The following is a 12,155-nucleotide window of genomic DNA, read 5'->3' as shown; positions in this document are numbered from 1 at the left end:
TAAGTGATTTGCCCAGTGTTCTCACAACTAGTTAAGTATCTGAGGTCACATTTGACCACAGGCTTCCTGAGCCCAGCACTCTATCCACTCTATATCGTGCCTCTATAGAGTAGATATGGATATTAGATTAGACAGAAATCAAGACACTACTTTGCAAACCTTAAAAATGCTGCATAAATACCAAATATTAAGATCTATGTCTGCATTTTGGTATCCCCTTCCTAGACTTGTACCCTCAAACAGTAATTGACTTCGACTGAATATTCTGTTCCAACAGCACTAAACCCCCCCCTTTCCAAGACTATGAACAATGGAGAAATATGAGAACACTACCAGCTCCAATATCTCCTACACCAGCTTCTTCCTGGTGGGCTTTCCTGGGCTACGGGAATGGCGTTCCCTTTTGGTTCTTCCCCTTTCCTGCCTCTATGCCTTAATTCTGTCTGCCAATGCCCTGATCATCTACACTGTGGCCACCCATCGGAGTCTGCACCAGCCCATGTATGTGCTCATTTCCCTGCTCCTGGCCATCAATATCTGTGCTGCCACTACAGTGGTGCCCCAGATGCTGGCCGGCTTTGTATACTATGCCAACCCTGTGTCACTAGAGGGCTGCCTCACTCAAATGTTCTTCATCTACTTCACCCTCCTCCTAGACTACAACCTCTTGTTGGCTATGGCTCTGGACCGCTACGTGGCCATCTGCCACCCACTCCGTTATGCAGACCTGGTGACATCACAGCTGCTGGGCCTGCTGGCTGTGGCTGCCCTCATTCGGAGCCTGGCTGTGACAGTGCCCCTGGTGGTGCTGACTTCCCGGGCACGCTTCTGTCGGACGACGGTGATCCGCCATTTTGCCTGCGAGTACATTGCCTTGCTGAGCATTGCATGTGGGGACCTGACCTTCAACAACAGGTTGGGGCTGGCCATGCGGCTCATCACTGTGACCTTCGACCTGTCCCTGCTGGGGGCCTCCTATACCCGTATTGTCTATACTGCCTTCCGGATTTCATCAGGCAATGCATGAGCCAAGGCCCTACACACATGTGGCTCTCACCTGTTGGTCATCTTCACCGTCTACCTCTCTGGCCTCTCCACTTCAATTGTCTTTCGGTTTGCGAAGTCTGTGTCTCAGGATATACAAAATCTGCTCAGCGCCATCTACCTGATGCTTCCAGGGGCCCTGAATCCCATCATCTATGGGGTGAGGACCAGGGAGATCCGGCAGCATGTGGAGAGATTGCTCTGGGGAAGGGAATCAGGGCTGGTGACCAGAGACCAGGCAAAGAGGCTGCAAAATATGCAGTCAGAGAGAGGAATCCCAGGTTGATGGAGCAATAACAACTCAGCAAGGGCTTTGTGCCCCAGGATGGACAATGTGTTTACTGGCCCTGTCTGGAGTTGCATTAGAATTTCCAGGAGAAAGTGGTGACTTGTCAGTAGAGAAAGATTGGTGGAAATGAGAATAGTAGTAGCCCAGCAAAGCCTTTGGTCTTTTCCCTCATACTCAGTTGCTCAATATCTCCATTCATTGGGTGGGAAGGGCATATACCAAGTTACATGGGCTCAGATCCCTTCCTTAGATACCTCTACTTAATAGCTATTTGTTCTTTTTCCCCACTCTTTATCTTTATATCTACTTTTATAACCCCAGTCCTAAGCCCAAGGTCTTATGCAAATTAGGATCATGAGAGCTTTGGATTTAGAGCTGGAAGGGAACTGGCAGAACATTTGGTCCAACCCAGTCTTTTTATAGATGAAGAAATGGCAGCCCAGAGAAGTCAAGTGATTGGTCAAAGCCACACAAGTGACCCAGAAGTTGCATAAATATTTGTCAAATGAGGCTGAACAAGCAGAGGCTGAAAAGGAGGGCCCTGAAGTCTAGTGTGAACCAAAAGTCCTAAGTGAGGTAAAGGAATGGGGGAAGTTAGGTGTCCCAGTGAAAAGCATTACAGGCCTAGCCTCAGACATTAGTTATATGACACACTATTTGCCTCAGTTTATTCTACTAAAAAAATGGGAATGATAGCACCCACCATTTCAGATTCTTGTGAGGAACCAATAAGCTAGTATTTATACATATATAAGGCATTAGATAAAAGTTAACTATTGGGGCGGCTAGGTGGCACAGTGGATAAAGCACCAGCCCCGGAGTCAGGAGTACCTGGGTTCAAATCCGGTTTCAGACACTTAATAATTACCTAGCTGTGTGGCCTTGGGCAAGCCACTTAACTAACCCCATTTGCCTTGCAAAAATCTAAAAAGAAAAAAGAAAAAAAGTTAACTATTATTCATAATCTGGGACATTTGGATAGAGTATCAGATATATCAGGAAAATTAAATGGGAGACAATGATCGAAAAGGTAGTTGGTCTCATGTTATTGACAGTCTTTAATTTCAGACTAACAAATTGGGATTTATATTTGCACCTCGCTGGCAGTGCCTGAACCAGTTCATAAAGCATATATTGGGTGAGTCTCTATTAGTGACTGCTGGGGATATGATGTTCTCTCTTAGGTCTCTAGGACAGGATACTTATTCTCACAAAATTTAACAGGAGAGATATAACCTAAGATTCATGAAAAGTTATCCAGTGAAGTTTCAGCTCTGCCACTTGCTACTTCTCTGTCAACTCCCTGTGGAAGCGCCTCTGCTTCCCTTCTCTCAACAAAACCTGTAAAATAAAGGCCTAGATCAGTCTCTGAGAGCTCTCTCCCAATTTGAATTCTAGGCCTCCATCAAACCATACAAGATTATCTAGATGTCCTGCTGCTTCAGATGCCATTCGTGTATTTGTAGTGTCTAAAAATACCTGGGTCATTTCTACCCACTTGATCTACCCACTTGTTTTTCAGTCTCACACATCCCTCCCACTTTATTGAAGGCCATGTAAAAGCTATTTTGAAACACTTCTAATCTATCCTGGAGGGGCCCCTCCTGGCAAAAGGGATGACTACAGGTTTATACTTAACCAAAAAATGTAGATCTATAATTAAATATACCACCATTAGCCAATTCACCATATACATGCCTTAATGTTCTTTCTTTGTTCATATCCTCCTGATCTCATATGATCCTTCCCATCTATAGAGAATGAAATCTTATCTGCCTTCAAATTTCAGCTCAAATGCTCCCTCTTTCAAGAAGTTTTCCCTCATCCCCAGTTCAATTAGAAATAGTCTTAAACCTACCACAGTAAGATCTCCTTAACTGAAAACTTCAGCAAGGTTGAATAGTTTGCCATTCATCATTTGCAGGGGGGGATTCTGTGAAATCTTGAGTAACACTACTTTTCTCGGGTACTTTTTAACATATTTTATTTTTTACTATTTTTGATGTTATTTATTGGTGTCCCACTTTAGACTATGAAGTCTTTGGATGCAGACATCAGGCCACAATATTATCTATCTCAGCATGACCAATATAACCTACAACAACACTCTGCAGGTAGAAAATAAGTATTTGCCAGTTGGGTAAATATAATAACTTCTTGTATTCCTCCAAACCACTTGATGGGTCAGCTGTTTCTAAGGGAGGAGGCACACACATCTGCTACACATGCTCATCAGTTGGTACAAGGGTAGCCTGGCCTGAATTTCACTGTCTACACAACCAGCATGAGAAAGATGTGATCCATTATGGCTTCTGAATTCTCAAAGATACATTCCTCCCACCTCTACACAAACTTTATGCCCATATATCCTCCCCATAAACACATGTACACAAATACTATATTGCTCCAAATACAGGCTATATTTCCTCATTCCTTCTTATCTAAAGCCTAATTGTGGCCTATACTTGTCCTCTTAGTACTGTAAACCTAACAAGGTTCTAGGGTCTTTCTAATGGCAGCACCAATTGCTTTCCCCACAGACCAAAAGAAATACCTAAAGGACAACCTGGTTATTGGGGCATGTTGGTGTGCATCAGATAGATCACTGGGTCTGGAGTCAGATCAGAGTTCAAATTTGGCCTCTGATATGGGATAACTATGTGAACCTGGACAAGTCAGTAAACCTTTCTCTGCTTCTTCATCTGTAAAATGGGGGTGATCATGGCACCCATCTCCTAGGATTGTTGTAAGGAACAAATAAGAACATAATCGTAAAGCATAGAGCCTAGGAGACTGCAAATGCTATGAAATAGTAACTGGTATTATGACTCGAGGGAAGCAACTATTCTATAAGTCTCCCTTCTGAAGGGTTTACTTTTGTCTCCACTCCTTAGGCTCTGCTTCTTCATGAGAAGGTCCCCCCCACTTAGTAAGAGCAGGGAATTTATACAAGGCTTTATAATTTGCAAAATGCTGTCCAAACTCTTAGCCTCACAACAGTTCTGTAAGTTAAATAGCACAGGTATTATCCTCATTCTAAAGATGAGGAAACTAAGATTCAGAGGGCTTAGAAGCTGAATAAAAGTCAAAAGGGACCTTCAAGATCATCGAGTTCAACCCCGTCCTTAATCTGATGAGGAAGCAGATCGAGAGGTTAAGTGACTTGGCCATGAGGGCATAGGTTTTGATCCCAAGTTCTTTCCACACCACCACACTCCCTCACTCAGAAACAGATTAGTCCAAGGCTGCTGCACAAAACACAGAAGAAAGTGGGGAGTCCAGTGTCCCAGAGGAGCAGGCAGAGGAAAGAGGTGAGTGCAGCTGATCTCATAGGTTTCCAGATTTTGCCCATAAATGATTTAGAACAAAGGGACATTTGAAGGGAATCCAGTGATGCTGGCAATGTGCCAAGGGACCATTCTAGACCCTGGGGGTACAAAGATAAAAATGAAAATCTGCCCTGCCCTCTAAGAGCTTGAGGGAAACATCAAATAGAAAATAAATGCAAAATACTCCGCTCTTCAGCTGCAAAAAAAATCTGGAGAAGCAAATGGCAAACCACTATCTCTGCCAAGAAAACCCCAAATGGAGTCCTGACTGCAAGAACTCAACAATGGGAGCAAGGTCGAATACCCTGAATACAGAATACCCTAAAATTAGGGAATCAAGAAAAGCACCCTGTGGGAGACAGGATTCTAGCTATTCTAGCTAAAAGGTCAAGGGATTTCAAGAAGCAGGGTGAGAAAGGGGTCCATTCCAAGTAAGGGGGGGGATATTCTTTGGAAAAGCACAAAAGCAGAAGGAAGATGGTATATAGGCACTAGCAAAGAGGTCAGTTTGACTGTAATGTAACATTCATAAAAAAATCAAGTAAAAACTGTAGTAGTCTACAAAGACAAGACAGAGGTATAAAAAGTATTTGAAATATAAAGATTTTTTTAAAAAGAGAATTTGTATTTTACCTTAAAGGCATTAGAGAATTATTGAAATTTCTGGAGCAGGGAAATGATATGATGACTTGTATCAAAATCAATTTGGAGGTTATTTTAATAGTCCAGACAAGAGGTGATACGGGCCTGAATTAGAGTGGAGAGAAAGGAATTCCAACAATTCTAAGAAATTGGGATTGCAAAAATTTGATAATTAAAGTAGGACTAAAAATGAAAGCAAAGTTGATTCCAAAGTTGTGAGTATAACTTGAGAGACAGTACTGCCTTTAGTAAAAACAAGGAAGTTAGGAAGAGGTTTGTTTATAAGGAATGATGAATTCTATTTTATATATGTTTAAGATGTGACACCTAGTTGAAAAACTAGGTAGTTGACATGCACCTGAAGTTTAGTAGTAAGGTTGGATAACAATTTGTGAATTATTTGCATAGAAATGATAACTGAATCTATAGGAACTGATGAGATCACCTGAGCAGAGCAGAAAAGAGAAACAGGAAGTATTTGGAATATAAGTGGTAGGATAATTATGGAAATAAGAAAACATCCTGTTCAAAGGCAGGAGACAAGAGACCAAATACACAACACTAAAAGAATTACTTTTATAGAGAGCTGGAGCCAAGATGGCAGAGTAAAGGCAGGGACTCATCCTAGATCTCCCCAAACCCTTCCAAATAGTTTTAGATCAGGGCTGCCCAACCTTAGGTTTTCTTAGGGCTACATTAAAATAAAAGGGCTGCACCCAGAATAAAAAAAATACAGTACACTAATATAACAGTTAATTTATAGTCTTACCTTAGGTTTGGCAAGGACTACAGAAAGTCATGGTACTTCTAACTTCTTAGAAAGTGAAGGAACATGTATCATCAATACAACAATCAAAGCTGCACCGCATGAAAGAAAACACAAAACAACAAAGCAACAGTACAACAGGATAAAGGTAGGTGCATACTGACTAGTGTGCAACATACAGACAGAAGGCATCCCACAGATTGACTGAAAATTCCATGCTTATATTCTGTCCATAATACTGCTTAAGAAACACCAAAGAAAATTAACATCAAGGTTATTTATTAGTGATGGAATTAAAAATCTCATATGTATTCCTTGAAAATTATTATTTTATTTTTCACTCATGAAAATTAAAGCCCACAGGCAGGCTACATAAAATCGCACTATGGGCCCGTGGAACTGTATATTGAACAGTCTGGCTTTAAATTATGACCCAACAAATTCTGGAGTGGCAGAACCCACAAAGATAGAGGAAAAAATTCTTCAACCTCAAGACAACTTAGAACATTGGTAAGAAAGATCTATTGCACCAAGGTGAAAGAGAAGCGTGGTGCAGCACAAGCCACACTGGTAGAGATTGACCCCAACAATCCAGGAACAATCCAGGCAACAGGGCAATGGAATCAGTGGCAGCAGTGAGGGTTTCCAGACCACTCAGCCCACAGAAGCCAAAGATAGCTCAGGAGGTTGGCAGGAAAGGTCCACCACACCAGGAAGAGAGCAGAGCAATCTAGTAGAGTCCCCACTTAAAAATCAAGTAATACGCTGGGGGAAATGAAATAAAAAAAAAAAATTGATCATAGAATGTTACCATGGTAAATAAGGAAGATCAAAACATACTCAGAAGATAACAAAATCAAAGCTCAATATCCAAAGCCTCCAAAGAAAATATGAATTGGAGGGGGGGGCCAGCTAGGTGGCGCAGTGGATAAAGCACCAGTCTTGGAGGACCTGAGTTCAAATGCAACTCCAGGCAAATTACCTAGCTCTGTGATCTTGGGCAAGTTACTTAAACTCCCCCCCAAAAAAGAAAAGAAAATACGAATTGGTCTTAGGCTATGAAAGAGCTCAGATTTTGAAAGATTTTGAAAATCAAGGGAGGTGGAAGAGAAATGAGAGTGATGCAAGAAAATTATGAAAAAAAAGTCAGCAACTTAGTATAGAGATACAAAAAATAGTGAAGAAAATAACACCTAAAAAAAACAGATTAGGACAAATTGTAAAAGAGAACCGCAAAGTCAATGAGAAGAAAACCCAAAAAGCAGAATTGGTCAAATGCAAAAAGGGGCACAAAAATTCACTGAAGAAAAAAATCCTTACAAACTAGATTTGGCCAAATGGGAAAGGGGGTACAAAAGTTTACTGAAGAAAATAATTCCTTGGAAGTGAATGACTTTATGCAAAATCAAAAAATAATAAAACTAAAAGAATGAAAAAATAGAGGACAATTGGAAATATCTCATTTTTTTAACTCAGATCCTCCTGATTCCAGGGCTGGTACTCTATCCATTTTGCCACCTAGCTGACCCCTGAAATAGCTCATTTTTGAAAAAATGCTATTTATTAAGGCAATAGGGTTAAGTGGCTTGCCCAAGGTCACACAGCTAGGTAATTAAGTGTCTGAGGTTGGATTTGAACTCAGGTCCTCCTGACTCCAAGGCTGGTGCTCTATCCATTGAGTTACCTAGCTGCCCCCGAAATCTCATTGTAAAAACAATTGACTTAGAAAATAAATTCAGAAGAGATAATTTAAAAATTATTGGACTACCTGAAACCTACGACTAAAAAAAACAACCTAAGCAACATCTTTCAGGAAATTAGAAAGGAAAGCTGCCCTTATATTATAGAACCAGAAGGTAAAATAGACATTGAAAAACTCTACAGATCATCTTCTGAAAGAGCTCCCCAAATGAAAACTCCAAGGAATAATTCAGGCAAATTCTAGAGCTCCAGGTCAAGAACGAAATATTGCAAGCAGCAAGAAATAATTCAAATCATGGAGCTACAGGAAAACACAAAATTTAGCAGCTTCTACATTAAAGGATCATAAGCCTTGGAATAGGATATTTCTGAAGACAAAAGAGCTCGGTTTACAACCAAGAATCAACTACCCATTAAAATTGAAAATATTCAAGGGAAAAACTGACATTCAATGAAATAGATTTTCAAATTTTCCTGATGAAAAAACCAGAACTGAACAGAAAATCTCATCTTCAAATACAAGACTTAAGAGATGCATAAAAAGGTAAACAGGAAATGGAAATAAGGGACTTAATGATGAACTATTTATATTCTTCCAAGGTAAAATGATACTGGCAACTTACAAATTTCTTATCAAGACAAACCTATATGTGACTATGAATACAGGTGAGTTGAATATGAAGGAATAGCTTTAAAAAATAAAGGGAGGGAAGAGGAATGTATTGGGAGAAAGACTGGTAAATTAACTCATAAAAGAAGCAAGAAAAAGTTTCTTTCTATACTGGAATGGAAGAGGGGAGAACTGTGGGGAAATTAAGTGAACCTTATTCTCAGCAGAAATGGCTCAGAGGGAATAACAAATTCAAGTGGGCACAGAAATCTATCTTACCCTACAGGAAAGTAGAATGGGAAGGGGATAAGAGATGGGGTAGGTGAAAGAAAAGAGAGCAGACTGGGGGAGGGACAAGATAGAAGCAAAACAGGGTGAAAGGAGAGAGGAGAAAATAAATGGGAGTAGGGATAATGATGGATGGAATTAAGTTTAGCAATAGCAACTATGGAGAAGAAAAATTGAAGCAAGCTTCTCTGATAAAGGCCTCATTTCTCAAATTTATAAAAATAAGGGCCACTGCCCAATTGATATAGGATCAAAAGACATGAACAGTTTTCAGATGAGATCATCAATGCTTTCTAAAGCCATTTTTAAAATGTTCACTAGATTGGAAAAATACAAATTAAAGCAATTCTGAGATATTACCTTATACCTATTAGATTGGCTAATAGGACAGAAGGAAAAATGACATGTTGGAAAGAATGTGGCGAAAATGAAACATTAATGCCTATTTTTTGACTTAGCAATGCCATTACTCAATCTGTATTCCAAAACAGATGAAAAACAAAAAGAACCTGTATTTACAAGGATATTTATGGCAACTCTTTCTGGTGGCAAAGAATTGGAAAATGAGGGGATGCTCATCAGTGGGGAACAGCTGAACAAATTTAGTATATGACTATGATGGAATGCTATTCTGCTCCAAAAAATGATGAATAGTAGTATGCTCTCAAGAACTGAGACTTATGTGAACTGATGCAAAGTTACAGGATGATCAGCAATGCAATTAGCAATACAATAATCTGACAACTCTGAAGGATTTATGATAAAGAATACTATCCTACCCCAGGGAAAGAGCTGTTGATGTCTGAATAGATTGAAGTATATATTTTTTACTTTTTCTTGGAAGTTCTTTTTTTGGGGGGGGTTCCCTATGTTTTCTTTCATAACATGTCTATTTTGGAAATGTTCTGCATGACTACATGTTTATAAACTGTATCAAATTGCTTTTTTTTAATGAGGGTGAGGTGAAAGAAAGGGAGATTTGGAAATTCAACTTTCAAGAAAAGAAAGTAGTTGTTACCAAAATAGATGAGACCATCTGCTCTACCATGTCCTTGCATGAGTTTAGCAACTTTCTAATATTAGGACACTAAGTGATTGGAGGGATTGCTATGTGGCTGATTGAACATGATACAAAATAATTGTGGCTATTTTCCCAAAGCAGTCCAAAACTTTCATATATTTTTCTACCTTGTATTTGTAAAACTCATTTAAGACTCTACACTGATCCTTACTGAATTTCATCCTATCAGATTCAAAAGATGCTCTTGTTATCTGCTTCATGTCAACTGCCAATTGAAGAGCATACCATTAATCTATACAATTAGTAAAAATGTTAACAACCCAGAGCCAAGTCCAGATCCCTGGATTACTCTACTCCATTCCTGGTATGACCTTAAAAGGTCTGCTTGGAAGTAAAGGAAAAATCTAGACAAGATGCTTGAGGAAAATCTGAATGAGAAATAACTAAATTATGGGGAAATATGACATTTAGTAATTGGGGGCTATAAGGATCAAAGTGATAGAAATCCTTTTTCAGTAGTAATTAAATTCTCCCAGTTCCATGTATTGGGTGATTTCTATCTTAGGTCAACAGACAAAGCTAAGAGTTCTATGCTACACCTGGCAATAGGAAAATGACTGTGCACACAAAAAAATGTCATTTTTACAAGATCTGTCTTCATAGTTCTTGAGTATTTTGCTTGCAGGCTTGCACAGAATTTTAGGGCTGGAAAATATCTTAGAGATCTATCTAATCCCTACCCCATTCCTCTTTTTACAAAGAAACCAAGATTCCAAGAAGAGAAAATTACAATCATGTAGCAATGGATGGAGTCAGGTATAGAACTCATGCCTTCTAGACAATGTTCTTTCTCCTGTACAAGAGAAAGCTGTATTGATCAGAGCAGATGTGAGAAGTCATTTGAGATGAAAATCACCAACAAAATTAGTAGAGACACAATCATCTTTTAAGAGAAGTGTGCATCTTTATTTCAGCCCCAAATCCACATGACGATCCCACAGCAAATCAGAAGAGGGATAAGATCCAAAACATCTTGGAAAGAGTCATTTCTGGGTGGCTTAGTGCTAAATACTGATAAGGCAGAGAAACCCAAGCTAGCAGTGGAGGTGGGTATACCAACAATTCTCATGAGATAGCAATCTGTTTTACCTCTAGTGGTGACATACCAGCCTAACACGAGATCTCTCAGTCTAGCAAGATGACAATCTGCAGAGGCTATTCAGTCAAAGTAGGGCCCAGGAAAGTAACTAAGCCTCATGTACCCACTTTCTCTTTCCTGCTCATTCACTGAGTCCAAGATGACTTCTTAACTCCCAAGACACCAGCAGAAAAATATTTTCATCCAGCATTGATATAGTATTTGATATGCATTGATCATTTATTTCCTTGTACTAAAGTCCAGCAAAGCCTCACCTCTTCAAGCAAATTCACTACATCTATCTATGCTGAAAGAGACAGTGTGGCTTCCAAAGAAGTGCTGGCCTCCTCTTCTGAATCTTCCTTCTCAGGATCCACACATCAGGCACTCATCTCTGTTTTCTAAAGAGCAAACCATAGCTGCTGTGTTCCTCTCCTTTTCCTCGTCCTTCAACACCATCTCCTTCTCCTTCAGTTTTTCCTTATTCAGAGTGAACTGAATGGGGTTAGCTGCTGGTCTTGTCCTCAAATAATACATGCCAGTCTTCAGGCCCTATAGAGAGAACAATTTTAACTATTAGTAAGAGTCTGCTCATCAGAATATTTGGAAGATCAAATCTAATGTGACAGCCTCATGTATTTGGTTCTCAAAATTCCACTTTCATCTACTAGTACTGATAACAGAAAAAAAAAGTGTCCTCGAAACTTCCACAATTGATAAATGTTGTTTTACACGTCTGAAATGCACTCATCAAAAAAATAAAAAAAAATAAAATGCACTCATCAAGAAGGGGTATAAGACACATAGACAGATAAGTAAAACTCATAATAATGATGCTAAAGAGTAATGATGACTGACATTTATGGCATTTTGATAATTGTATGCATCTCATCTGAACGTCACAACTATCCGGTAAGGTAGGTGTTACAGGTATTCCTATCCCCACTTTAAAGACAAGGAAGTTGAAGCTCAGACCATGGGGCTTGGTCACATAGCTATTAAGTATCATGAATACTTATTTTATACAAATTTTTTTGACCTCATAACCTTGCAATTCTAATAAGTCAATTATTAAGAAAGTAAAGTAAGCAAAGAGGTGGTGTGTGATGACTGAGAGAAAAGGGGCCAATATGGAGAACCTGGGAGAAGTTTCTTGGAGAATAATGTATATTTAATTTATGGTTGAGAATTCAGATAAAATGGGTGGAAAGACATTACAGGTATATAGAACATGAAGGTAGGAAATAGAAGACATATTAGAGGCAATTAGGGACACATGAGTCAGAGTATACTGGGGCAGCTAGATGGTGCAGTGGATAGAGCACTG

At 39.5% G+C, this 12,155-nt stretch overlaps 1 pseudogene; it reads left to right on the top strand.

The window, feature by feature from the left end:
* The first annotated feature begins 310 nt into the window (after positions 1-310).
* LOC141489007 (olfactory receptor 52L1-like) lies at positions 311-1,330 on the top strand (annotated as a pseudogene).
* The last annotated feature ends 10,825 nt before the right edge of the window (positions 1,331-12,155 follow it).

The sequence above is a fragment of the Macrotis lagotis genome, chromosome 1 (genome assembly GCF_037893015.1).
Source record: "Macrotis lagotis isolate mMagLag1 chromosome 1, bilby.v1.9.chrom.fasta, whole genome shotgun sequence".
Lineage (NCBI taxonomy): Eukaryota > Metazoa > Chordata > Mammalia > Peramelemorphia > Peramelidae > Macrotis > Macrotis lagotis.
The sequence above is the reverse complement of the archived record's forward strand: the minus strand, read 5'-3'. Positions and strand labels throughout refer to the sequence as shown.